The sequence below is a fragment of the Entelurus aequoreus genome, linkage group LG18, assembly GCF_033978785.1.
Source record: "Entelurus aequoreus isolate RoL-2023_Sb linkage group LG18, RoL_Eaeq_v1.1, whole genome shotgun sequence".
Lineage (NCBI taxonomy): Eukaryota > Metazoa > Chordata > Actinopteri > Syngnathiformes > Syngnathidae > Entelurus > Entelurus aequoreus.
In genome coordinates this window covers 3,147,548-3,155,047 of record NC_084748.1, presented here as the reverse complement: position 1 = coordinate 3,155,047, position 7,500 = coordinate 3,147,548, and the positions used below count along the sequence as shown (strand labels likewise).

Sequence of the window (7,500 nt, the reverse complement as noted above, 5' to 3'; positions counted from 1 at the left end):
TCTTATTGTTGTTTACTGTTGTTGTTGTTGTCTCTGTCTTATCCCCCTCTCGTCCCCACAATTTCCCCCTCTGTCTTCCTTTTTATTCTCTTTTTTCCCCTTCTATCCTGCAAATAATAATGTAAACCCATTTAATAAAGTCATATACAAATAAGGCAACAAGAGAAGTAAAAAAAAATTAAATTTTTTAAAAAAAAGAAGAATTATGCACGCGACAGGAAGAATTTTGAAGAAATATGACAAATATTCATAAGTTTAGATCCATAAATACAATGGAACATTTCAAAGAACAGTATATTATAGTACAATGCAGATAATATTGCGTCATCTTTAGTGTTATAACTAATTGGATACTATCAATCAATAAAATAATATAACATAAACCCATTTAATAAAGTCAAATACAAATAAGGCAACAAGAGAAGTAAAAAATTGTTTTAAAAAATTTAAAAAAGAAGAATTGTGCACGCGACAGGAAAAATTTTGAAGAAATATCAAAAATATTCATAAGTTTATATCCGTAAATACAATGGAACATTTCAAAGAACAGTATATTATAGTACAATGCAGATAATATTGCGTCATCTTTAGTTTTACAACTAATTGGATACTATCAATCAATAAAATAATATAATATAAACCCATTTAATAAAGTCAAATACAAATAAGGCAACAAGAGAAGTAAAAAAAAATTTTTTAAAATTTAAAAAAGAAGAATTGTGCACGCGACAGGAAGAATTTTGAACAAATATGAAATATTCATAAGTTTATATCCGTAAATACAATGGAACATTTCAAAGAACAGTATATTATAGTACAATGCAGATAATATTGCGTCATCTTTAGTGTTATAACTAATTGGATACTATCAATCAATAAAAGAATATAATATAAACCCATTTAATAAAGTCAAATACAAATAAGGCAACAAGAGAAGTAAAAAAAAATTAAAAGCAATTTAAAAAAGAAGAATTGTGCACGCGACAGGAAGAATTTTGAACAAATATGAAATATTCATAAGTTTATATCCGTAAATACAATGGAACATTTCAAAGAACAGTATATTATAGTACAATGCAGATAATATTGCGCAATCTTTGGTGTTATAACTAATTGGATACTATCAATCAATAAAATAATATAATATAAACCCATTTAATAAAGTCAAATACAAATAAGGCAACAAGAGAAGTAAAAAAAATTAAAAGCAATTTAAAAAAGAAGAATTGTGCACGCGACAGGAAGAATTTTGAAGAAATATGACAAATATTCATAAGTTTATATCCGTAAATACAATGGAACATTTCAAAGAACAGTATATTATAGTACAATGCAGATAATATTGCGTCATCTTTAGTGTTATAACTAATTGGATACTATCAATCAATAAAATAATATAATATAAACCCATTTAATAAAGTCAAGTACAAATAAGGCAACAAGAGAAGTAAAAAAAAATTTAAATTAAAAAAAAAAAGAAGAATTGTGCACGCGACAGGAAGAATTTTGAAGAAATATGAAATATTCATAAGTTTATATCCGTAAATACAATGGAACATTTCAAAGAACAGTATATTATAGTACAATGCAGATAATATTGCGTAATCTTTAGTGGTATAACTAATTGGATACTATCAATCAATACAATAATATAATATAAACCCATTTAATAAAGTCAAATACAAATAAGGCAACAAGAGAAGTAAAAAAAAATTAAAACATTTTTAAAAAAGAAGAATTGTGCACGCGACAGGAAGAATTTTGAAGAAATATAAAATATTCATAAGTTTATATCCGTAAATACAATGGAACACTTCAAAGAACAGTATATTATAGTACAATGCAGATAATATTGCGTCATCTTTAGTGTTACAACTAATTGGATACTATCAATCAATAAAATAATATAATATAAACCCATTTAATAAAGTCAAATACAAATAAGGTAACAAGAGAAGTAAAAAAAAAAATTTTAAAAAATTTAAATAAGAAGAATTGTGCACGCGACAGGAAGAATTTTGAAGAAATATGAAATATTCATAAGTTTATATCCGTAAATACAATGGAACACTTCAAAGAACAGTATATTATAGTACAATGCAGATAATATTGCGTCATCTTTAGTGTTATAACTAATTGGATACTATCAATCAATAAAATAATATAATATAAACCCATTTAATAAAGTCAAGTACAAATAAGGCAACAAGAGAAGTAAAAAAAAATTTAAATAAAAAAAAAAAAGAAGAATTGTGCACGCGACAGGAAGAATTTTGAAAAAATATGAAATATTCATAAGTTTATATCCGTAAATACAATGGAACATTTCAAAGAACAGTATATTATAGTACAATGCAGATAATATTGCGTAATCTTTAGTGTTACAACTAATTGGATACTATCAATCAATACAATAATATAATATAAACCCATTTAATAAAGTCAAATACAAATAAGGCAACAAGAGAAGTAAAAAAAAATTAAAACATTTTTAAAAAAGAAGAATTGTGCACGCGACAGGAAGAATTTTGAAGAAATATGAAATATTCATAAGTTTATATCCGTAAATACAATGGAACACTTCAAAGAACAGTATATTATAGTACAATGCAGATAATATTGCGTAATCTTTAGTGTTATAACTAATTGGATACTATCAATCAATACAATAATATAATATAAACCCATTTAATAAAGTCAAATACAAATAAGGCAACAAGAGAAGTAAAAAAAAATTAAAACATTTTTAAAAAAGAAGAATTGTGCACGCGACAGGAAGAATTTTGAAGAAATATGAAATATTCATAAGTTTATATCCGTAAATACAATGGAACACTTCAAATAACAGTATATTATAGTACAATGCAGATAATATTGCGTCATCTTTAGTGTTACAACTAATTGGATACTATCAATCAATAAAATAATATAATATAAACCCATTTAATAAAGTCAAATACAAATAAGGTAACAAGAGAAGTAAAAAAAAAATTTAAAAAAATTTAAATAAGAAGAATTGTGCACGCGACAGGAAGAATTTTGAAGAAATATGAAATATTCATAAGTTTATATCCGTAAATACAATGGAACATTTCAAAGAACAGTATATTATAGTACAATGCAGATAATATTGCGCAATCTTTGGTGTTATAACTAATTGGATACTATCAATCAATAAAATAATATAATATAAACCCATTTAATAAAGTCAAATACAAATAAGGCAACAAGAGAAGTAAAAAAAATTAAAAGCAATTTAAAAAAGAAGAATTGTGCACGCGACAGGAAGAATTTTGAAGAAATATGAAATATTCATAAGTTTATATCCGTAAATACAATGGAACATTTCAAAGAACAGTATATTATAGTACAATGCAGATAATATTGCGTCATCTTTAGTGTTATAACTAATTGGATACTATCAATCAATAAAATAATATAATATTAACCCATTTAATAAAGTCAAATACAAATAAGGCAACAAGAGAAGTAAAAAAAAATTACATTTCTAAAAAAAAGAAGAATTGTGCACGCGACAGGAAGAATTTTGAAGAAATATGAAATATTCATAAGTTTATATCCGTAAATACAATGGAACACTTCAAAGAACAGCATATTATAGTACAATGCAGATAATATTGCGTCATCTTTAGTGTTATAACTAATTGGATACTATCAATCAATAAAATAATATAATATTTAAAATTACTTTTCATACATATATTTTGCTTTTTATTCATTGTCAAAATACTTTAAGGGTATTTTTTTTTTATCAATAAACTAAGTCGGGGAAAAAAAAAAAAATCCCGGGATCGTTTGCTTCCGGAGCAGTGTCCCCTGGTTCCCTCTACCGGGGAAAGGCGGCATGTGGGCGGGCAGGAGGAGCCGAGGAAGACGCGCAGAGGAAGCGGAGGGGAGGAGACCTTGCTCGGGACGGCAGCCGCGAGGAGGACGTGAACGCACCGTCAACGAGGTTAGTGATGAATCGTCGCTTTTAATCGCGGGTTGTGATGCTCGTTTGAAGACATTTTGGCCGGGGAAAAGTCTAGAAAGCGAGCGAGGAGGCTCCGTGCTGCTGCCCGCAGGGGCCCGTCGTATTGCGGACTGCCCTCGGTGGGGAGAGCCGGGGGCGCTGGAGCCTCAAATGGGGCGTTCACGGAACCCCAGCGTGTGTTTCGTCCCATTGTTGCAAACAAACCATGAATGCAATCCAACTTACGTTTTTTGACATCCAGACAAAACAAAGATAGCAGCATGACTCAACATTAACCACTTAATATCTTTATTGTCATAGTTTTAGCTACCAGTTTCAAACATGGTCGAATTAAGTGAATGCTGGTGTTAATGCATGCATTAAGTTTGATTAAAAAACAACACTTTTTTTTTATTATAGGGAGACCTCAATACATCTTATTCACACATAAATAATAATATTTGGCAAGAATGGTGAGGCTGCACAAGAAAAAAACATTGGAGCAAAAGTGTGTTGATAACCATAGAGCACTGTCAGGAAATGTGATGTATTTGGAATTGCAGCTTTGTCACGCGAAATAAGGCTGTAGCCTGTAATTGTATCACACAACTGTGCCCAAGGCAGCTACTACTACGACTGGAGGATTCCCAACAACACCCACGCTGACCCTTCAGCAGCTACTTGCAAACCCCAACACCCGTGAAGTTGTCACGTTGTGTAAATGCTAAATAAAAAGAGAATACAACAAATCCCTTTCAACTTATATTCAATTGAATAGACTGCGAAGACAAGATACTTAACGTCCCAACCGGTAAACTTAGTTATTTTTTGCAAATATTAGCTCATTTGGAATGTTATGCCTGCAACATGTTTCAAAAAAGCTGGCACAAGTGGCAAAAAAGACTGAGAAAGTTGAGCAATGCTCGTCAAAGACTTATTGGGAACATACCACAGGTGGACAGGCTAATTGGGAACAGGTGGGTGCCATGATTGGGTATAAAAGCAGCTTCCGTGAAATGCTCAGTTGTTCACAAACAAGGACGGGGGCGAGGGTCACCACTTTGTCAACAAATGCCTGAGCAAATTGTTTCAGAACAACATTTCTCAACAAGGAATTGAGGGATTTCACCATCTACGCTCCGTAATATCATCAAAAGGTTCAGAGAATCTGGAGAAATCACTGCACGTAAGCGGCAAGGCTGAAAACCAACATTGAATGCCCGTGACCTTCGATCCTTCAGGCAGTACTGCATCAAAAAAGCGACACCAGTGTGTAAAGGATATCACCACCTGGGCTCAGGAACACTTCAGAAACCCACTGTCAGTAACTACAGTTTGTCGCTACATCTGTAAGTGCAAGCTAAAACTCTACTATGCAAACCCAAAGCCATTTATCAACAACACCCAGGAACGCTTCGCTGGGCCCGAGCTCATCTAACATGGACTGATGCGAAGTGGAAAAGTGTTCTGTGGTCTGACGAGTCCACATTTCAAATTGTTTTTGGAAACTGTGGACCAAAGAGGAAAAGAACCATCCGGATTGTTCTAGGGTGAAAGTGTAAAAGGCAGCATGTGTGATGGTATGGGGGTGTATTAGTGGCCAAGACATGGGTAACTTACACATCTGTGAAGGCACCATTAATGCTGAAAGGTACATACAGCTTTTGGAGCAACATATGTTGTTATCATGGACACCCCTGCTTATTTCAGCAAGACAACGCCAAGCCAGGTGTTACAACAACGTGGCTTCATAGTAAAAAAGTGCGGGTACTAGACTGGCCTGCCTGTAGTCCAGACATTGGAAATGTGTGAAGGCTAGAATATGAGAAGGGAGACTGTTGAACAACTTAAGCTGTACATCAAGCAAGAATGGGAAAGAATTCCACTTCAAAAATGTGTCTCCTCACTTCCCAAACCTTTACTGGGTGTTGTTAAAAGGAAAGGCCATGTAACACACTGGTCAAAATGCCTTTATTGCAATGTGTTGCTGCCATTAAATTCTTAGTTAATGATTATTTGCAAAAACTATAAGAAGTTTCTCAGTGTGAACATGAAATATCTTGTCTTTGCAGTCTATTCAATTGAATATAAGTTGAAAAGCATTTGTTGTATTCTCTTTTTATTTACCATTTACACAACATGACAACTTCACTGCTTTTGGCTTTTGTAGAACGTGTATAACACATGAAAAAAATGTAGTTTACACTACAATAACGTAACAATATATAAAGGTCCAACAATACATCATATATGGCTGATTTAGTGTGACTAAAACTATTTAGAAGTGCTAATAAAGGTTATTATGGAAGACTATATTATTGTTTACATTCAGAGCAGTCGTCTTTGAAACCAACTCAGGGTTGGTGAGAATGATTTCCGGTCAGGAAATCCGACCTTGTGGGGCGTTCCAGTGGAAACTCAGAATTGAAACTCGGATATGATGACTTCCCAGCACAAACGGAAGGCAGCAAAAGTTACGGGTTTAGAGTTAACGTAGTTGTTGTTTAGAGCAGTGTTTTTCTAACTTTTTTGAGCCAAGGCACATTTTTTGCGTTGAAAAAATGCAGAGGTACACCACCAACAGAAATTATAAAAAAACAAAACTCAGTTGACAGTAAAAAGTCGTTGTCGCAATTGTTGGATATGACTTTAAAGCATAACCAAGCATGCATCACTATAGCTCTTGTCTCAAAGTAGGTGTACTGTCACCACCTGTCACATCACGCCATGACTTATTTGGAGTTTTTTATGTTTTCCTGTGTGTAGTGTTTTACTTCTTGTCTTGCGCTCCTATTTTGGTGGCATTTTCTCTTGTTTTGGTATTTTCCTGCAGCAGTTTCATGTCTTCCTTTGAGCGATATTTCCCGCATCTACTTTGTTATAGCGATCAAGAATATTTCAGTTGTTTTTATCCTTCTTTGTGTGGACATTGTTATGTCATGTTTGGATGTACATTCAGATGCTGTCTTTGCTCCACAGTAAGTCTTTGCTGTTGTCCAGCATTCTGTTTTTGTTTACTTTGTAGCCAGTTTCGTTCTGCAAATCCTTCCCTAAGTTTCACTGCCTTTTCTTAGGGGCACTCACCTTTTGTTTATTTTTGGTTTAAGCATTAGACACCTTTTTACCTGCACACTGCCTCCCGCTGTTTCCGACATCTACAAAGCAATTAGCTACCTGCTGCCACCTACTGATATGGAAGAGTATTACACGGTTACTCTGCCGAGCTCTAGACAGCACCGACACTCAACAACAACACATCATTTGCAGACTATAGTTACTGCTTTGCAAAAAATATTTTTAACCCAAATAGGTGAAATTAGATAATCTCCCACGGCACACCAGACTGTATCTCACGGCACACTAGTGTGCCGCGGCACAGTGGTTGAAAAACACTGGTTTAGAGGATACATGTTGAATGGGTCCATGAACGCATCATGATAAGCCTAACACCCTGCAGTAAAGGATACATGTTGAATGGGTCCATGAACGCATCACGACAAGGCTAACACCCTGCAGTAGAGGATGCA

The 7,500-nt window shown here is 33.4% G+C and overlaps 1 protein-coding gene across 4 annotated transcripts in view; it reads left to right on the top strand.

The window, feature by feature from the left end:
* The first annotated feature begins 3,845 nt into the window (after nucleotides 1–3,845).
* Nucleotides 3,846–7,500, top strand: part of LOC133633677 (amyloid beta precursor protein binding family B member 2-like) — a 139,509-nt gene continuing 135,854 nt past the window's right edge. For all 4 annotated transcript variants that reach the window (XM_062026296.1, XM_062026297.1, XM_062026298.1 and 1 more), the window contains exon 1: nucleotides 3,846–3,973. The gene's annotated coding sequence lies outside the window, so the exon portion shown is untranslated. The remainder of the gene's footprint in view (nucleotides 3,974–7,500) is intronic.